This window comes from Calypte anna, chromosome 1, assembly GCF_003957555.1.
Source record: "Calypte anna isolate BGI_N300 chromosome 1, bCalAnn1_v1.p, whole genome shotgun sequence".
Taxonomy (NCBI): domain Eukaryota; kingdom Metazoa; phylum Chordata; class Aves; order Apodiformes; family Trochilidae; genus Calypte; species Calypte anna.
The window spans coordinates 45,680,119-45,702,743 of NC_044244.1; the positions used below are offsets into that span (position 1 = coordinate 45,680,119).

Here is a 22,625-nt window from a genome sequence, read left to right on the forward strand (position 1 = left end):
ATATTTAAAAACTATTAAGACTACTTTTCTGCTGTCTTTCAAGGAAATGGCTCTACCATTTTCAATTTAATCTCTTAAATAAAACTATGGAGGCAGCATGAGGAAAAAAAGCCACTGTGAGATGATAAAATGCTTTCTAGACCAGAAAGTCTAGAAGTGTTAGAGAAACTACAACGTGGTGGTGGATACTGATGTACAAATACATGTATGTACATGTACACACCCTCATGCACTGACACTGCAGTGATGTCAACAGTTCTTAGCTTTTATTCCCCTGATTGGTATCTATACTACTCTTTTGTATAGTGCTCAAACCTCATTCCAGCTTTTTCATAGGAGCAGTAGAGGTTTTCAGAATTTTGAACACGAAAATGGAGGAGGGAACTGCAATCAGAATCTCTCATCATCACTTCAACTCAGTTACCAGAAGGTGACACGTTGCTCCTCTAATAGGTGTGCCACTAAAATAAAACCCAACAAAATTCAATACATGTTCTTTTGTTGAAGTCTTACACTGTTTAATGTATCCAATAGATCTGTTTAAACATAATCTAAACTGTTCTTACTTGATCACAACACAGAGGTGTTTATGAAATAAAAACCTGCATCCAATGGGTCAAATTATCAATTGGAATATATCCTACAAACAAGAATCATCATAGGACACAATGAGAAGGAGAACACCTTAGTATTCAGGGTCCAAAGGTAATGAGTAAGGACTGCAAATTAACCATGTCACAGGGCAGTCCCATGTTCAGATACCAGAACAGACTGAATGTCTGAAATTTCTGGATGGGATAACACAAAGCTAGTAGATAAAATTTCAGAACCAGTCCAGTCTTCTAAGCAAGAAGTTCCTCTGGGGCTATTTGCCTTTCCTTCCTATGGGGCCAATGCAGCTTTGCATTGACATACACTTCAGTACCTGAGGTATTTCACTGAGACTCACACTCACGGATAATATCATCAAGCAAATTGTATGTAGGATATGCTCTTTGGTTCTCTTTAGCTTCACTTCCTGCTTTCTATGTGACCTCAGCTTAGTAAAACCTGTTTCCATTTCCAGTTTGTACTTTCATGATATAAATACTCTCCATCATTAAAACAACAAAGTACAACTGAAACTGAGAGATACTTTTATTGACAGACATTCCACGTAAATACCTACTCATTATTCATTTGCAATGTTCTAGTATATTCATGACTAAAATCTGCCACAATTCACTGAGCTCAGGATTAGATAAAACCCATTTTAAACCTCAGTGTTACTGAAGAAGCAGAGCCAGAAGAGTTCTGAAGCCAGAACTTCACCAGCTCCTTACCATTCCCACACTTTCTGTACAAACCAGCTAAACACTTTTTAAAAATAAAAAAATTTAAAGCATTTTAGGTTTTCACTTTAATAAACCTGTTTCTCAATGTAAACTACATGCATATAGAAAGAACTAATAATATCTTCATTATTTTTCCATAGAAATCTCAGACCTAATGCTTACACTGCAGCCAATTATTTTAAATGAATACCACTGTGCAGTTTCTTTTAATATACCACCATTCGTTCCTACACTCTATTAGGAAAAAAAAAAAACCACCAAAACCCCCAAAAATGGTATTATCTTGAAAGTGTCAGATTGTAACATACTCTCTAAAATGGGTCAAGTTTTGATGCAGAATGCTGACAAGGTTTGCAGACACAATTTCCACTCTAAAATTGTCACAGGCTCTCCATCTGGGACATTAACTGAATATGTGCAATTGTCAGCAGCAGTAAAATCTTTCATTTAGAAAGCCATGTGAATGGGAAAAGACTGAGCCTTCAGTGTCCAAAAGATTTTAATAATTAAAAAAATGATTGTCAGACATATTGATACATATATAAATATATATGAAATTCCGCTTCACATCACACCCCTAACTTCCTTTTCTGATTTTTTTTCCTGAGTTCTGTACAAACACTTTAATAATTCAAGTAGCACAAAGTATATTTAAACATTATTTCAGCAGTAGTGCTTCCTCAAAATGCCTAAAGTCACAACTAAATTCTTATGGGTATGAAGTTCTCCTAGTGAAAAAGCACCACACAGTAACATTTTATTCATGTTTATTTCATGTTATTTCATGTTATTTCATGTTTATTCATGTGGAGAAGAGAATAAATTGTTTTCATCCTCTTAAAAAAACAACTGAAGAAGGTGAATTATATGCTTTATTTTGCCAGTCACAGCAATGGGCACCTCGAAGATCCTTCCAGAGACATACAGTTTCTGAAAATCTGAGAGGCTGATCTACATAGAGGAGTCATAGCAACTTAAAACTTAATCTCTGGTATTTTGTTATGAATTACAATGTATCAATCCACAATAAAGTAATACAAATAAATTAAAAAACCTACTGATAAATTAAAAATTCCTACTGAGTGGAATATATAAAATGACTAAATTGTAACATTCTTAGCAATGGAACAAAACTTTTTTTCATTTTATTTCTCAATTCAATGCAATTTAAGTGCATTCTGAATGAGCTGATAGAGATAGAAGCCCTTATACACATTTACTCCCTCTCTCTGCATATCTCTGTCTGTGTATACACACACACACACACACATCTAAAAAGCCTAAAAAACCCTAACACATCATAAAATTATAGCAAAACTAGAGTTAATATCTGGGTGTCAGATTCTCTGAGATATCAACTTTATCTATTTATGCTCAATCACCATTATTTTAATAAGCACAATGAATTTTTTCTGCATATTACCTATGACAAAAAGTGTACTTATATGCTAAATAAAATGGGGATGGATGGGAGAAGCACTATAGAGTAGATACTATCTTGCCTGTAAAACTCCAGCTAACCTTTTTATCTATAAGAATTCCTCTTTCTGCAAAATTAGCTAGAGTAAGCATTTACTTCAAAGGAAGGATAAGCATTATTCTGAAAAGTAAAATATATGAGATCGAGATTATAAAAATAACTTGAGATATTTATAACTTGCTAATTTCTGCTTCCTTGAGACTGTTCCCTTACAAAAACTTTAAAATATGACTTTTTATACTTTTACCCTTAGTTATTTTAGAGTGATATCTCACTGGATTCAGACAAGCTTAAACTTCCTCAGCAATCCAATCCAGAAATGTCTCCTTTTTTTCACATTTACAGTGATCAAGAAACATTGCCAAAACAGCTAAATGCTGCTTTCTTTGAACATTTGCATTTTATAAGTGTTGCCATTCCCATTGCCTACCCTACAAGTCCTTATCTTTCTAATCTCTTTGTTCCCCTCCTAAAAGGCCTCAAATTTTCTATGTACAGCGTCATATCAGACACCTTAAGGCACCACCATTGTCAAATGACATATTCTAGTTATAAGAGCAAAAACTTCATATCAGAAAGTGTGCTTTGCAGACTAGTCAATAGAACACTGTTTTTCACAACAGACATCCACAGTTGCCCCTCACTGTCTCTCTTCCATCATTTATCAGAGCCACACAGTAGAATCCTGTTTTGGCAGCTGAAGTGTAGGCTCTCTGATTGGTTATGACAGCCCCTTGCCACTGTAAAACTTCAGTTAAATGCATGATCCTCAGGCTTTAATAAAAATCTTAACTATTACACCCATTTATAGAATTTCTGCTGAGAACCCTGTCCTAGGGGAGGAAGCTTCAAGTACTCAAGGTTTACACACACCACTGTCCTGTCTCCCTTCCAACTGGGACTGTGAAAGCAATGATGAAGTTTACAGATTTATTGATTTTACTCCTATGAATCAGGTCAATCGGAACCATTACAGAGGTTATGTTTAGAAAAATCTCTTTTGTCAGGCTCAGTGAATTCACTTGCAAGCAGTTTTTCCCACTGTGATTCAAATCTTTTGTCCAGAAGATTATTCTTTTTAAGTATATACTCACAATCACAAAAGGATAGAGTACCTGCTGTAAAAACTAACGACTATCCAAACTCCAAAATACATGTAAATGTATTATAATTAAAACCTCCATTCTCAATCCAGCGACAGAAGTATCTGGTATGATGGAACTGAAACCTTAAAACACACATGAAGTTTAATCATGATATTAAATCATCTTTAGTCACTGGGACATAAGTGCAATTAGGAACCAACTGGTTTTTTGGGGGCGGGTGTCAAGAGTTTATCAATTCACTCACTGCTTTTTACAACCTAAATTTAGACATCTTAAAAATATATTCAACTGACTTTTTGGTATAAGTTAAATGTACTGCATTAATAAATCTAAGTTACATTTTGTAGATGCTCTTGTGGGAAAATTAGATTTTAAATCAAGTACAAGAAGTAAGCTTTGATAATACTTTGAATCATAAATAGTGCCTTTCTGCAGTATCTTTCTGTATCAAACATTCCCTTTTGCAACTACAGAGCTATAAATTTGTTCAGAAATTCCTATTATATCCTACCAGAGTGAAAAATATCAGTCATAACAAAGAACTAAGAAAAGCCTTTTTTCTATTTCTTAGCTAGTTACAGAAGGGAATACATGCATATCTATCAGCAAAACCAACAGATGACAGCAGTTAACTTACCCTGTTAGCAATTTGTGTTGAAGCCAAGCACTGTAAATACCCTTCAGCATTGTCTTGCAGAAATAAAATTCCCTCCTGCAAGACTACTCAAACTCCCTCTAAAATATGAGCTTCACAAAACAATCCAGGTTTTATATCAGCTTACCAAGAACATAAAGAAAATAAAAAATGACTGAGAAGTGACAGCTGAAGAACTGTTGCTATATTTAGAATAGTTAGCTTATCTGAAGTCAGAAGAAAAAAAGATATATGCCCATTTTTTTGACTTCTGAGTGAAGCAGCCTATCATTTCTAACAAAAAAGCATTTCTTCCCAGTAAAGAAATTAATATATACATACCAGAATTATTTTACTGAAGTGAGCGACGGCAGAGACCTTTCAAATAGATACCACTATCAGAGAACAGAGCCAAGTATGGAGCAGAGTTTTTTCTCAGATAACTAAAGGTATTAGAAAAGCGATTAATATCAACTCACCAAAACCACTGGAGATCTAAAAGCAAGGCTTGTTTCACAACGCAAGTTTCCAGTTCCAAGATAAATCATATGTGCACTGATATAAAGCTGATAAAAGGGCATGCTGTGCTCTTCTCTACTTCAGTTGAATGACAGCTCTCCTAACAGGGAACTGAGACACACACTGAAAAATCTGAAAGAGTGGGTACTTGATATGAGCATGCTCAGTATCTAATTTAAAATGGCCTGATGCTTCATCTCAGCATGAGATGGCCTACTTCCAAACAATTTCAGAACTTTACGTCAAATCTAAAATCATTAATTGGAAAATGCAAAACTCAGCCACCAAGCGGTATTGATTTTTTTTTTTTTCCAAATCTGCACTGATTCACAGATAATTATGTGCACTACTTCCCTGCAAGGCATCCTGAGGCTTAAACACTATCATCATGTGCTTCAATGTAATTACATGATGCCACTCTAATTGACTGAAACCCTTTTCAGGATAGCATACGATTTGAACACTAAGTAGCACAATCCATAAATCACACAAAGACAACAAATCTGCTTAATATTCTCCAAATCAATTTAAGAATTATCCTACCTGGTGATTTCTGAGTAGCTTTTTCTTTTATAGAGTGGGGAGAGGCAAGAAGGAAGGCTAGAGAACTTTCTAATAAGTGATTAATGTTCCAAAGTTGTTTACCTCCACTTAAAATCTCTTTATACATAAAGAAAACATCTAGCTTTGTAAAGAAACTATTCATTTTGATAACAAAAGACAGTTTATTCACATGCAAAAATCCTGTGTCAAAGAAAACAGATATTCAAACCCTTTCTCTTTAGAGATTAACATCTTTTAATTCCCCCACAGACAGACAATTGGTATAAAAGTCTTCAGTGTTTTGGTTTTCACTATGTCACAGGCCTCTTTCCATATTTATTGTATATTCATTTCTTCAAAAGCATACAACACATCTTTCTCCTCTTGTGGGAAGACAAAAGCTGTGCCCCAGGCACTTTTGGTGGTTGTTTTTTTAAAAACGCTTTCCTGCTTCTCATTCAAGCTGATAGCGAGGTCAGGTATGCATCTTCATAAATGCTGTATTTTAAAAGATGCTATTTAAAAACCAACACAGCCCACCTCCTGGTCTGTACCACAAATGGGCACTGAAATACTTATCTGAATCTGGAATAATCTGTACTACTTGGGAGACAGGTATCAAATCCTCTACTTTTAGTACAGTGCATAAAGATTAATATAATATTCAGCAGACAAGCACGACATTATTCTTTAGTTTCACTAATGTCTACAACTAACTTAAAATGAAGCTTTCATATATATGCAAAAAAGGTTTTAATATATTATGAGAGTATGCAACTTCAGCCATGATATAAAGTCTAAGACTTACAGACTGCACAGTCAAGCTCTGAAAATCCCCTTGGCATTAAATAAAATATTTACTACAGTAATTATTTTAACAATTCATCCTTGCCCTTTGTCTTTGAACTCAGGCAAAACGATAGGAAGTATTTTGACTTCAGAAATTCTTTCCAGGCATAAACCCAGAAGTCAAGATACAAAACAGAGCTATGGTACAGTTAAACCTGATTTGCATGAACAAACTGAAACATCCCATTTCATATTCCAGAGATAATGCCACATCACTATAAAAAGAAGTTTATTTATAATCATGTAAAACTAACTGCATTCAATTGATTTTTAATCAGGTAATATCTTTGTAGTTAGCTTTCTTAGACCAGTGTATATAAAAAAAAAAAGCAGCCCTTGCTACAAGATCTGTCCAGGTTACCAAATTCAAATGAATTCTACAGTCTACCATTAGGTGATAAAGTCTGCTTCTTGGTAAGAATTTCAGTACGTCCTTGCTAGCTAATGAAAAAGGAAATTAGTATGAAATAATATTTCATATTTTAATCTATGCTTTTCTTCTCACATCAACTTATCAGTGTTTGCTCTGTTACTGCTTTTTAAACTTCTGCAGAGATTCAGACATGAGAAATAAAATATGTTTTGAAATGTAAGATATGTTGTTAACACAAGAGTTGTCTCCTAAATGACAAATCTTTTCACTCAGGCATGTCTGATTGTACAAATCTATATGCACCCAAGGAGTATTCTGTAGTTTCCACATATAGAAGATGAAGGGGAAAAAGAAGTCACCTGTAAAATCCATTAAAATCAAAGTACATACTGTTCTGTTTCAACTTATTCACCTTCGCCTTCCAAAATCCCATCAAGGTGAACCCACTATGAGAATTTTATTCAACCTAGACAACAATTTACAAGTTCAAAAGGTCTGCTCTGAAGTTAAATTTTTGGGGGTATATTCCCCAAGAAGACAAATTTTCATGGAAAAGACTCCTCAGCATTTCTTGAACACCTGCTCACTTTCTTAGAACACTTAAGGAAGTTCCCAGATAGTTTTTGTTCCTTCTTTGGATGAATCTGTACTTTATTCTCTTAATGACCTACAAATTGTAGCTACAATAATAAAATGCAAAAGGGCTATGAACAGCACATCAACCCCAAACACTCTGATTCCACAACTAATGCAAAATGCTTAATTGCAAAGAAGTCTCTCTCACTTGAAAGGTGTTCTGGTTTGAGAGGACCATGATCAGAATTGCCTATGGTGGCACTGCCCTGAGCCCCCCTGGTACCCCCAGCAGGTGCCAGATTGTGGCAGTGACAGTGGGGGAGCAGCCGTGCCTGTCAGGAGGGGAGATCAGATCTGTGTTCCTGCCCATGGGGAATTCTATTAAAATGGCTCCCAAGAAACCCCTCTGCTGACCAGGGGCTGTTTGTCATCACTCCCTCTCATCCTGCACCTCATTTCCTCATCACATGGTTCATTTAGAAAGGTCACCTTCTCCTGCCTTCCCAAGCAGGACACCAGGTTAGTTGCTCCAAGGCTGTCACCGGGACCCTGAACTCAGGCACCCTCCCACCTGCTGCTGATTCCAGCATGGAGCTTTTCTCCTTAGGAGTGATTACCAACTGAGGAGTGCAAGTTCCATATCTATATATTTATATATTTGTATATATTTGTAATTCCTCATCATTATTACTACTTCACTAAACCTATTCTAGCTTTTTTCCCCAACTTTCATGTCTTTCTCCCTTATTTGCCTTTCTATCTTCCCCTGGGCGGGCAGTGGAGGAATAACAGAGATCATTTGTCACCTACTTACTGGCTAAAACCATGACAAAAGGTTCCTTTACTATGGCACAAATTTGAGTTTCAAGATCTGTACATTTGGTGAGAGTTTTATAGTGCCAGAGGATAAATTTGCCAATCTAGTAAACATCTCTTGAAAGAAAACATAAAAATAAAAATTAATAAGTAGGAAAATATACCCTGTAATTATTTTCTGGAAATTCTATTATTTTTCTAAACCTGATAAAGCTGGTATTTGATTAAAATCAATCTTCAGACCTTCCTAATGTTTCTGCATTGATATCCAAAGCAAATCCTTGTTATCACACAGCATGCTAGAGCTGTGCCAGACTACTCTGTGCTGCTATGGAGAGACCAAGTCCAACGAGCCTGGGGAGAGTATTACAGATTCAAATCAGTAAACTCAGCACAATTAAAAGACACAATAGAAAATGTTTAATGATTGAGGTGGTGGTGGTTGGTTGGTTGGTTTTTTTTTCCTTTTAATACAATAATCAAGAAAAAAGGTGGTCAATATTTAAAATATCTTTGCTCCTTCCTAACAGCTTCTTAGCACCAGTTCACACACGAACACCTTTTATAACCTGTTCTGCCAGCAGCTCATTTTGGTAAGACTGGTGTTTTGCATTATGTTGTTTAGGTTCATTTAAGTCTTAATATCAAACTCACCACTATTTCAGAATGAAGTATGATTCACTTACAAGCTTATACCTTTCCTTTATATGGGTTTTATAAAAGCTCTGATTTATGCATCTGATGTTTCAAACCGAACATGATAAATTCTTCAGTAAATTATATACAGCTCTGTTTCACAAGACTTTCTGGCATCCTAAAAAGAATTCCACAATCATATGTCTTACACACGAGCTCTTTAAGCTCACTTCTTGGCTTTGGCAGGATCACACAAGCAGCTTTCCTGGATTTGGTCAGCCATTAGTAATACCTCAAAATGCCTCTCTCAAATACTGCATCACAGATGTCTAAAATTTCTTCTTTTCCTGTGTAGTTTAAAGCTACATTCTCCAGAAATGTTTAGCAATTTAAAATCTGTTTGCCATTATATTTTCACATCTTAACTATCTGCTGACTTATTCAAGTGAAAAGAACATTTTTCACACAAAACTAAGAACAATATCTGGGTCTGGGCAGCCACCAGAGAAAAAGTACATAATAAAAGTTCAAAAGATGAGTCATTTTTCTCTTATTTACATAATTTCATTTGCATTCTTGTTTCTATTAAAAGCTTGGCCTGTGCTATGTATTTCCAGTGTGCCCACTGTGTAATATGTGTCTTCCTATACTAACAAGTATATTTCTCAGTTTTTTATTCTGTTGTGATTGTTCTTCCATCCCGTTTGAAAATTTTGTCAGTTTACAGATTTTCTTTCTGTTCAATGTGTTACTTTTGATTTCTTCATCTCCCAATGCCTTCAGTACTGAAAGCAAATCAAATCGATGTTGAATATTACTCATAAACAGTAACTTAAAAAAAAAAAAAAGGAACAAAAATATTTGGGAAAAAAAGAAACACACAGCACATATCTTACATGGCTAAAGGCAAAAGGACCTGATTAATCTCAAAATCAGACTGGGACATAAGACCACGTATTAATATTAAACACATCATTTATTATTCACTATGTTTATTTTATTTCTGCCACTATCTCTGTTTTCACAGTTTTCTGAGTCGTTAACTCCAGACATCAGAGAAGCAACAAGTTTCTTGCTCCACCTGTCTTTAGCACCCTCAGCACACCTGCAGCATACTGAAAAAAGAACAGATAGTCTTCAACTATTTTGTGGGGTTTGCACAACCCACCAGAGGGTCATTACCATTACTGACTCCAAGAACCTACTACAAGAACCTTCATTCGAAGGTTCCATGGTGCAGGACTTGGTAATGACATGACATGGCATGAAAAGTCAAATAAAGCATAATTTACTATATTTATTACAGCAGCTGGGACCTGTATTCTACTCCCTAAGTTATTGCAAGCCCCTGGTAAATATGTTTTTATAGTTTTCCAGTCTGCATATGCTGACAACTGGACCAAACAGTCAACTTTGAGTTCGTGCATCAACATTTATATTGTCATCGCCTTCTTAAATATAGGTATATTAAATGTTACAGATGCAATGGTTTACATCTGCTTTTCACAGATTATAAAAGCAGACTGTGTGCTGGTCTTTAATATACAACTTTCTCTTACAATCCAGTGAAAGCTCTTTGCAAACTTCTTAAACTCATTTGGAATCACAGGTACACATGTGCCCATTAAGCTGCTTTCTTATAGTAATGGAATGAATTCTAAAGTATTGGTTGAATAGGGTGAAGCAGCCAGGTGGTCTATAGCACCAGAGCTTATCTACTGTCTGATGTATCCAAATTGCCTTGGTTCCAGAGGACTGGAGAGTCTCCTGACTCTATGTCAAGTTCTACAGAGCTTCTAGGATCAGCTAGAGGACTACAGACCAAGTAAACCCTATGGTTTGTACCAGGCAAAGCAATAATTATTATTCTAAATGACTGAGTTAACAGATATTCAATCTGTTGCAGAAGGAAAGTCACCACAGCTGTTGAAAAGGAAAGCCATACCTCAAAGATCTTTAAGACTTAGTAGCTAATAAGCAATCTAACAACCAAAAAAGCCAAACCAACAAAGAAAGCAAACAGAAAATGGGAAATGGACCTTTCAGCTCACAGAGGACCTGGTTTTCCAAAAAGCATCCAATAAGGTTACTCATAAAAGCTGCTCAAAGAAACTAAGCTTCCAGAAGCCAAGAGCAAAAGTTGATACATAGGTGGCAACTGGTTCAAATGAATGAAAGAACTTAGTAAATCCTGCAAAGGCTTGAGCTCACATAGGCTCCTGATTTCAAAAAGGAGGATGGATACACAAGTAAAACGTTACCTCACAGAGAGCTCACGTGGCTTCAGAAATAGCATCCTGTGCTATTAAATACAACAGTATGGCCTCTGCCCCTGGAAGTCACTGAATCACACACGGCTGTTGGCTGGGAGCTCTGATGTAGATTCTCAAAAGAAACCAAAACAAAAATCCACATCTCTGGCTGTCCTGGCAACTGCTACAAATACCACAAATATATTCTGTCTGAAACCTCGAAGACAGGACATATCAAGCTACTGAAGATAATTTCTCCTATCTCTGGCTGCTGTTCTCAGCTACTGTATAGCCCAGTAGGAACAGTATTATAGTATTAGTTTACTACAAATCTAGAAGTTGGCTTCTTTTCAAAGTTCCAAGTTTCTTCCAAGAGTTCTTCTTGTTCCCCTGGCTTCTTTAATGCCTTTTCAACAAGACAGGGAATGATCCACCAACTTGTGTCATAGAGTTTAGACTAGCTTGGCCAAATATGAACATCCTCCTCCAGCAGGCCAGGGCTTACAGGCTGTTCACTGTTTCCTAAAAACTGATGTAAATGTAGCATGGATTGTGAAAGGCAGAGAAAAGTAACTCTTAAGCCACAGACACTGAAAGATTATTAAACCAGTGAACAGGATAATTAAACTCTGAATGATCTGCAGCTCATTTGCAGTTGAACTTCACTACACAACACAGGTGTGTGATGATAATTTTCAATCAGGTGCTTGATGTAAGAGTCCTCACCAGGGGGTTTCCCCTGCCTAAAGCAGGGATACTATTATTTAAGATACTTGGACAACAAATTCACAAGCTAGTGTGTAGCTGTTTCGTTTTTATTTGCAGCTGAACCACCAGACTCAGCACAACACTGGACTACCCACTGATGCCATGGGCTTTCTTCAGTACAAGCTGCCACTTACTAGAGGTATTCTCACCAACAACTCCTACTGTCAGCTACCAACCACTTAAACCTGCTGAAAGCAAAACTCATCAAAGTGACAATTAAAACCAGCACAGATGAAAATCACCACATTAGGGCTTTTCCTTTTGTAAAAGTCAATTTAACTGATCTAATGAGTTTTATATTCCACAATATGCCTCCATGCTTCAATAAAAACTAGAGGAAGCAACACTTCAAGTGCGTTTTAAATTGACTTCTTTTCAGGCCAACAGCCCAGGGATAAAGTTTCATTATTACTCCAATATTTCAAGTCCTTCAAAAAGCACAAAATCTGTACTCACGATACTATTGAAACATGATTCACAGGGAATAAACTAAAAACTAAAACACAAGAAAATCAACAATTTAATTGGACTTAAACAACTAATAAAATTCTCTTCAATTTTGATTCCTACAGGCAAATTTTATTCAAGATAGCAAACACTAGGAATAATTTACAAGCTTTTTGTACTATCTCAAAATGCTCATTTTTAAAATTAAGATGCACTCACACTGATAATGGGATTAATATGTGTTTACAGTGTCTTACAGGTAAATACTGGAGATTTGACTTCCTATAAGACTTAGTCTCATTCCAAGCACTTTAAAACCAAATATCACAGGATATTTGAGTAGTAAACTATGTGGTATACTATATGCTGAGACAAAACTCAAAAAAACCCCACCCCATTAGACCAAAGAGGAAAAAGAAAAATCAATGAGCATGAGAGTCAGTATGTGTGGCTTCAATGCAAGCCAGAGGAAGTTGATTCACAGCTCTATTTTTCTCTTTCAAGCAGCCTCTGGAAGACTTTTTTTTTAAGCTAGACATATACGTGTGCTATATATATACGTGTGTGTGTGTGTGTATACATATATATGTATGTAGACACACATTGATATACAGTCAAAAAGCAATACTGAACATGAAAATGGAAGAATAATTGTTTTGGCATCCTATTTGAAAAACATAATTGTAAGAAAAGCTAAATGCTTCATTCTCCACTGATTACACGAGGATATCATTACTTTAATCCACTACTGGGGAGATGAGAAGAACAAGTGGAATTTTGCTTTTGTTTAAAGCCTGCTGCTGATTTTGCACCTTTTAAGCTACTTGTGACTCAAGATTTCAAAACAAGCTGCTAAAACAATTGCATAACCTCAAATAAATAAATTAAAACAAAGAATGACAAGCTGTTGATGGTCTTTACTCAAAATGAAAAAGAACAAAAATATTTAAATAGACTCAATTATCTGTATTAATTCAATGTTTGAAAACCAGAATCTTGGCAAAGTATAGTGTGACTCCAAGCTCACTGTCAGTGTGCAAACAACATTAACGGGCAAAACCTGAAACAGCATTTATATCAACTTGTTTGCAAGTTTCATTTGACATGCAGAATTCAATCATGCACACAGCAAACCCTACCAGATCACCCCTACGTAACATTCAGCTACAAAATTCTCAAGAAACCATCTGCAAACAATCAGAAGTTTATCATTTTTATCACATGAATTCCTCCATCTAAAAAGCTCTCAGTGGTCTGAAGTGCTTTAAAAGCAATTTATGTATAACTACAGATTTCCACTCAATATCCTTTATGCTGCACATAAATTATATTGTTTGAAAATCCTTGAAGCAATGATCTCATTTACTCTGTATATACAAATGTAGTATGAAGAAACAACATTTATTATGGATTAATATTCTTGATTGGTTAATCCTTAGTGCCTCTATCTGAGGAATATTACAGTATTATTGTGCTCTCAATTGTAAAGAGTACTCTGCCACTAATGAAAAAAAACCTTTGTTGTATTTCCTTAGCAAAGGGTGTATTGCAAGTATTTACTTCTGTCAGTATCTTGTACCTGCAAGGACTAATGAGTCAGCAGTGTGAAATAAACCTCAAATATTAACTAGGGATTATTAATCACATATTAATGGCCTTTTAATTTTTTCCACTTGCAGAAGGGCAGGTCCTGAGGCACACATCTGGAGCATCCATCTCACTGGAAGTAACACCTCAATCCAACAAGAAGTTCTGGGTTACACATGATTGCACAGCAGTGCCTTTGAATAATTAATTCACCGATAAAACAAGCACACAGAATGCAACCCACTTTTAAAATCCCACAGACACAAACATCCCTGCGCAAGAAACAGGGCCTAAAATTCATTCACTTGTTTAGAACTGGAATTTTGACAACCAAAGAAGAAGGTGCTTTTCAAAAATTAAGTTTCAATTAATGGGCTAATAAACTATATCTTTGCTGGCAATCCCATCCCTCCCCTCACTCTCTCTGATGCAAGGTGTGTTCAGATTTTGTCACTTGTGGTTTCCAAAATCTAGATTAGCCTAGATAAGACACTCCCCCAGCATTCCTATCAGACTGAAAATGATCAAAGTATGAGCAGAGTTAAAAAGTTAATTCTGCCATGAGTTTTAAAAATTTTGTTCTTAATTAAATCTTTTTCAGGCAGACATACACTACCAATTCTTGAAAGTTGGTGTTACAGTATTACTTAATGTATTTATTACTAAAAACTTTCTGTTAACAAAACACAGGAGTTGCAAGGTTTGTTCGTAGGCGTTTCTTTTGTTTTTTTAACAGCTTGCTGAAAGGCTAATAATCAAAAATCCTTGACCCATGTGTGCCCAGATTTTAGAACTGTTAATTCCTTCAATTTTTTATAATAGGAATAAATATCAATCTCCTTAAGCAATAATCTAGTATTTTACTATCAACCAATGTAAATAAGACTCAGCCAATGAGTACATACAGAAAAGTAAAACCTTGCTAGAAATACAAATATCTGAATTACTTATATACAGATATGAGTGCCATTATTGTACCATCATTCAAAATTACTATCACCACTTCACATTTTTAAAAATTATACACATCAAGCCAAATTTGTTTTTATAGAATCTTAAAGACTGGAAAAGATCAAAGTCCAACCATCAACACAACACCTCCAGACAACTAAACCATGTCTTCAAGCGCTACATCCACAGGTTTTTTAAACACCTCCAGGGATGGTGACTCCACCATGTCCCTGGACAGCCTATTCCAACACCTGACCACTCTTTCTGTAAAGAAATTTTTCCTAGTATGCAATCTAAACCTATTCTGGCACAACTTGAGTCTATTTCCTTTAGTGCCATCAGAGGTTACATAGGAGAAGAGACCAACTCTCACCTCACTACAACCTCCTTTCAGGCAGCCATAGAGAGCAATAAGGTCTTCCCTCAGCCTCCTCTAAACAACAGTTCAGAATTTCCTCAGCTACTCCTCATAAGACTTGTGCTCCAGACCCTTCCCCAGCTTGGCTGCTATTTTCTGGACACATTTCCACAACTCCAGGTCCTTCTTGTAGTGAGAGGCCCAGAACTGAACACAGTGCTTGAGGTGCAGCCTCCCTCCTGCAGAGTACAGGGGCACAATTGCTTCCCTTCTCTTGCTGGCCACATTATTCCTGATGCAATCCAGGATGCAGTTGCCCCTCTTGGCTACCTGGGCACACTGCTGGCTCATGTTCAACCAGCACCCTCAGGTCCTTCTCTGCCAAGCAGCTTTCCAGCCATTCTTCTCCAAGCCTGTAATGTTGCATGGGGTTGTTGTGACTCAAGTACGGGACTTGGCACTTGGCCTTGTTGAACCTCATACCTTGTTGTACCTCACCCATTAATCCAGCCTGTCTGGGTTTTGCTGCAGAGCCTTCCCACCCTCAGGCAGGTCAACACTCCCACCCAACTTAGTTTCATCTGCAAACTTATTGATGGTGCACTCGATCCGCTCATCCAAATCATTGAGAAAGACATTAAACAGAACCCATGCTAAATCAGCCCCAGGGAACACCACTTGTGACGGGCCACCTGCTGGATTTAACTCCATTCACAACTCTCTGGGCTCAGATACCCAGCCAGTTTTTAAACCAAGGCAAAAATACACCTGTCTAAGCCATGAGCTGACAGCTTCTCTAGAAGAATGCAGTGTGAGATAGTGTCAAAGGCTCTAGTCCAGTAAGGAAACATCCACAGCCTTTCCCTCATCCACTAGGTGGGTCACCTGGTCATGGAAGATGAGGTTGGTCAGGCAGGACCTGACTTTCATAAACCCATGCTGGCTGGGTCTGAACCCTTGGGTGTCTGCACATGTTGTGTGACTGCACTCAAGCTGAACCTCTCTGTATTCTTCCCAGATACCGAGGTGAGGCTGACAGGTGAGGCTGGTAGTTCCCCAGGTCCTTCTTCCAGCCCCTCTTGCAGATGGGCATCACACTTGCAAGTCGCCATCATCTGGGACCTCTCCTGTTAAGCACAACTCTTGATAGATGAAGAGTGGCTTGGCAAGTTCTTCTACCAGCTCCCTCAGTACTGTTGGGTGGTTTTACTTAGATACAGGGCCTTTTGATTCTTTAATGTTACTTTGTGGCATATTAAATTTTCCTTTTCTTTTTGATGTCTTTGAACGATCCACTTCCACATCTACCTCCAATGTATTTGAGAAGTGACTTGTGTAGGCTGACTGACAGGCATTTGAATTTCCTGTTGAGTCTGAAGACAGAACTTACCCTGATGATTATCAAATTTATTCCTTCTGGATATGAATCTAAAACCACAGATATTTATTTTAAAGACAAAATACAGTCTTGCCTTCTGTTCTTTTAAGCCTTTGTAAGATATTCATAAATGTCAGCATTTATGTTTGCATGTAATAGATGTGTATTTACTCCAGAACTGTCAATTTATTAGCAAAAAACCAGCATTAACCATCCAAAATTTTATCCAATTTTTAAAGTTTAGGAGCAACTTTAGAAAGCTGAACTTAATACACTGGTGTCCCCTCTGGTGGAAACATTCTGCTTTCAAGACATGCACAGATCATTTGTGCCTCCTCAGGTATGAATGTAGGTTCGTGTGGCAACAGCTCCCAATATTGTGCTGAAAAGCACCTCCTGGCTCCTTTTGTTTCTGAAAACTTCAAGAAATTGTACTTGGGTGTTTGCTTCCTTCCCCAGAATCCTTACCAGTATGCCCGAATAATTCATATTTAAGTGAGTGGTATAAACATAACCTAAAGAGTTGGAAAAACTGACTGTTTACAAGTTTATTCACGATGTGTATGATGCAATAATTAATTGTAGGAAGTACATCTGAAAATAATTATGCATAAGCTACTCTTTTTCTTTGGCACTGCACTACTTGGCATAACTTTTGCAACCTCAAGTCACTTCACCTGGAAAACCTTAGTCCTGTGCCAAGGAGTTAAATATCTCCTCCATTAATATTTTAATGTGGAACATACATAACTTATTCACAAAACTATCTGAAAGAAGTAAGTTGATCTGCAGTGTAAATTAATGTACAAATGCAACTTGAAAAAAAATAAAAGGCCACAAAAAACCCACAACAAAACTCAACAAAAAAATCCCCAAACAAAACCAAAATCACATCCAAATATTTAGATTGTACTGAAAAGACAAAGCTCTTCAGATAGTCTGTATTTATTAAGATAAGCCTTTTATGTTCTTCCTAGTTTCAACAGCAAGAGCAGGAATGCTCCCACAGACACAGTTCTTACCACATGCACCTTCAATGGCAAGGATGGACACAACGTAAGTTTATTCAGAAAAAACATTTTCATATGTGTTTATCCATGACTTCATCTGAAGTTTTAAAGATACTGAAAAAGGACCTACAAAAATGTTTATATAAATTGCCTCTAGAGTGGGTAAAAAAGAGCAGGTTTCCTGGGAAAAAATAATGTTTTTTCAAGGTTGGAACAGGGGGGAGGGAGAAGGAGAGAGGGATTAAATAGACTCACGAACTTCTATTCTTAGAATTACTTTACATATCAAAACTTTATCACACAAAACTCATTCTTTTCCCTCTTCTGAATCAATTATTTGCTTGATTCCCACTGAGATACTAAAACACCAGTGACCTTTGCCTTCAAGACAGAAGGATTTGATAAATCCAGTAGATTTATAGCCCAAAGGAAGAGCAACATGTTAAGAGATGTTCATTAGGAAAGCAATACATAATTTAACATTTGTGGCAGGTATCACGAAACTTTTCTGTAAGGGCCAATTCTTTCAGCAGTCAGCAAATTACAGATTTTTCAGGAGATTTTAGGGAGAACCTGCAGAGTTTGAGCCCTTATTGTAGCTGCCTCCCATACCCCACCCCCTCATTTGGTACCACTTCTGTTCCTGTTCACATGCTTTCTAGACCTAGCCTTTCAGGTAAGTAAAATATTGACATGAAAATTTTTCTTTTTAAGACTGCAGTCTGCATTTCCACATATTTACAAACATAGACACCTCTGTTAATACAATTGCACACATGATGCAAAATAACACACCATGAAGCCATTAAAGATTAAGATCAACTTTCCAGATTAGAGAATTAAATACTGTCACCAGGAAAAAAACAACCAAAAAAAAGTCAGTCACTAAGCATTTAGTCATTCCTAATTTCTGGGTTTCTCAAACCTCAGCATATGGGTCCACTACTATTAATAGTCAAACACTGCTCTAACAAATAAAAGCAGCTTTCTAAAAAGCTCAGCTAATCAGGGGGATGTATGTGTCAGGAAATAAAAACATTTTTGCCAATAAGATACTTGTTTAATTTAACTAATTAACAGTGGTGTCTAATCATGTATGTCACATTTATAAAACATCAATACCTATTTCAGTTAATTGCTCAACACCGCTTCTGAAAAGGAATTAAAAGCTAGGAATGCTTTCCATATGTCATTTAAGAAGCTTATGTAAGAAACATTGCTGTAGCCACAGCCAATTTGAAACAAGTTCCATCATTAGCCATAAATTATAAAATAGACTCCAGGTTTTTTATTCACAAATTCTGTTTTGCAACAGGAATGGAAATATGATGATTCCAATCTGAGTGGATATCGTGACTTGTTCAGACTAACAAAGGTGCAATAAATTTTTCCATTACCATGAATTCCTTCTGGTTCTATTTTATATTCCTAGAGAGGAAGTTCAATAATTACTTCTAAATGTTATACTCTGTGTCTAGAGCCCTAATAAACTACCCAGGCTTGTCAGATGATTAGTAAAGAAACAAACCAAACAGAAAAAAATCCCACACCATTTCTATTCTTCCCTCTCATGCGTGCTGGTTCATCTCTTAAGGGGATATACCCTATACTTGACATTTTGTACAGGAAAACTACAACATATTAAGATGGTATAAGCATCACACGCTTTGGTTATGGCCAAAATTCAATACAGAATTATTTATCCAGTGATAACATTACAGAATACAGACTGACAATTTACTGGCAATAAGCAACTGTCAAACTAAATGACAGGTCATCAATAAAACAAGTTCACAACTTCTAAAATGACAAATCACTGCTTATTAAAATAGTAATTTTAGGAGACAATTTCACATATTACTTTCCATATATATCATGATTTTAAAGTGTCTTCAACATGATTGGCAAAAAAATAAAAAAAAGAGAAAAGCACATCACCGCAGCTGGTATCGTGCACTTGGCAGAGCTCACTGTGACTTCCAGAGAAAGTTAAAAATTTCCCCCACTCTTCCCCCTCGCTTCAACCTGTTACTCTTATAAAAAGAGGTCAGAACTAAAGCTCATCACCCAGCTTCTTCAGCAAAGAACCAGGCCAGGCAGGAGAACAGGCAATAATTGCTGCCTTCAACCAGAAAGTAGAAAATTTTCCATTTCACGTGGCAGTAAGCAAAGCACAGAGGTAGAGGGGATGTGGGGAAGCTGCTGGATATACATGGCAGTCTAAATCTTATCCTGCTTTAATCTTTAAAACATAAAGGCCTCTAAATAAAACCCTCAAGAAAAGAGCTTTCAAACAGTGGAACCCACATCCAAGTACAGAAGGCAAAAACATCAAGATACAATTTGGGAGATCTCTGGCATGTGGCACAAAAGTTGAACAGAGATGTTCTCTGAACAGACAAAAATCTCTCAAAATCAGAAGTTATTTGATCTGAAGATGCAAAAGGAGCACTCAAGACAGACAAAACCACAAGAGAGCTAGCCATCTTGTTCTCATTGGAGAAACCAACATCCCTTTTAAAGTGACAATTTTTTAAAAGTGTTTCTTTATAGGCAAGAGAGTTTTACAAATTATCTCAAAGCAATGTCAATAAAATATTTATTTTATAGACCTGATATAAGTAAATAGCAATAAAACCAGCAGGTCAAATTAATATATATTTAATAATTTTAAGGAAATATGGAAAAATCCAGTAGTACAGCATAAAGACACACCTTTAATATAAATTCATTTTGTGTCAGAAGACTGAAAATGCCAAATGGTGATCCTATGTGCAATAAAAAGCTCCACTTTCTTCCAGTTTAGCTTCTGTATTTGGTGAGTTATCAGGTATTATAAATGAAGAAAAGAATCAACAGATATTTGAATATATACAGTATATGGGCAAAAGAGTCAACAACTCTGTATAGGAAAGCCTCACCTGGGAAGTTTACAGCTATGGGATCATACTAACCACAGAATTGTCATGGTTGGAAAAGACCTCTAAGATCATGCCACCCATCTGTCAAACTCCATCTCTCAAAACAACAACAACAACAACAAAAAAAAAAAACCCAAACCAACAACAACAACAGAAAACCCATAAATCACCATCCCACACTATCCCATCAGAGCATGTCCTGAAGTGCCTCATCTACATGGTTTTCAAACACTTTCAGGGATGGTGACTCTACCACCTCCCTGGGTGGAAAACATTCTTCCTAATATTTAGTCTAAATCAAACCAATATGCTCATCTCAAAAAAAAAAAGTCAGTCCCATTTTTTCCAACTCCTTCATTCAGAGCTCCTAAAGAAGCCTAATTGCAATGAAACAAAACACAGCCCTCTGTACATATGGGTAGGGAGATGCAAAATACAAGAACCGATTACACTCAAGATATATGTAAATTATCTGAAAAAAACATACTAACAACATAGGAATAATTTGCAATTGATATGACATTATTCAGGACAGACAAAATTAGATAAAAGTAGCCAAGAAAATCCATAATAGCCTGTGCCCAAGATTCAAGATAGCACCTGAAACCAAGCACATTAATTGTGAAGTGTTTCTTACAGGAAGGAGAAGCACAGAAACAAAGATCAGATTGGAATAGCTGCCACCTTTGCGAAAAGGTCAGCAGATCTACCCAGCAGCTTCAAAAAGCATCAGCTCAGTGACAGTCAAAGAGGCAAACATGTCAGAGGAATTAATACAGCAGACACATCACCTTTGAACTCCGCAGAGAGTGGAGATCCAGTCTTGGCTCTCAACTCCAAATGCTTACTGCACTGAAGGACTTTGTAAGAGGGAATCAAAAATCTGGAAAGGTCTAAAAGAGCCAAGGCTCAACTGAGCAGGACTGCAGCTTGGAGAGCAGGGAGGAGACACATGGAAAAGTGGTGCTGATAAGCCAGAAAATCATCCAAAATTATAGCAAAAAGTGATACTGAAAACTACTTCTACACAGGAAGTATTCATCATTTTTGAAGGTGTAAAAAGCAGTAATGTAAAAGTGTCTTTACTGAAAAGCAAGTTTTATTTAACAAAAGAAACAAATGCAACGGAAGTAATTCTGGATCTCCTTATCACAAAATATTCCACACACATATGCAGAATGAAGGACTAACAGATACCACAACATACTCTGATGCAGTTCTTAGCTGCACCTACACTCTTCATAGTTAAGTCATCACACACACCTCTCTTTGGTCTGCCTAGTAAAGCCATTTTAAAGTTATATTCTAGAGGACCATTGTTAAAAAAAAAATTAAAAATAAAAAAATAAATCCTCATTTACTAGACAATTAAGATCAGACTATAAAATAACACCATTAAGGCAGACAATGTTTTTCTCTACCATAGGAACACTGATATCAGTGTAATAATACAACAGAACATTCAAGATTGCAGTAAAATCCTACCACTGGAATGTGCACTTAGGGAACACACTAGCATTGTTTTAAAACTAGTATGTAATTCTTTACAGGAGAAAATTGATGCTTGTGGGGTTTTTCTCCCCTCCAACTATTAAAAATTATATGTTAAACTGATATTTATGTCATAGCATAGAACCTGCACTCCCAATTCACTAGATAACTAAGAAACAACAACAAAAAATAAGAAATCCATTATTCCCAACAGGAGTATTTCCACACCTCAGTGCAAAGTTTAATCACTTATGGCACGTCAGACTTCAAACCGAAAAAAGCAAAGTTGTGATGCATCCTACAGAATATGCTTAAAACTGCGTGGACTTATAATTTTACATCACAGCAAGGTTAATAATGCAATTCATGAGAACTGGCTGTGCTTTCCACGAAGAACTTTATCAACAACAGTCACAGCAACATTAGGACAGAGCACTGAAAGACTCCTCATTTGTTTCACAGGTAGTCTACTCAGCCATTGCTCTATGTGTTTAAAAGAACATTAATTCCCAGAAGACAAAAAATACTATCCCTGCAAAAGGAGCATTATATATAAAACTGTGTAACCAGAATAACAAAGCTCTGCAAAGATGCTT

At 36.5% G+C, this 22,625-nt stretch overlaps 1 protein-coding gene across 1 annotated transcript in view; it reads right to left on the reverse strand.

The window, feature by feature from the left end:
- PLEKHA5 (pleckstrin homology domain containing A5) overlaps positions 1-22,625 on the reverse strand; it is a 160,139-nt gene that overhangs the window by 95,745 nt on the left and 41,769 nt on the right. The window lies entirely within an intron of this gene.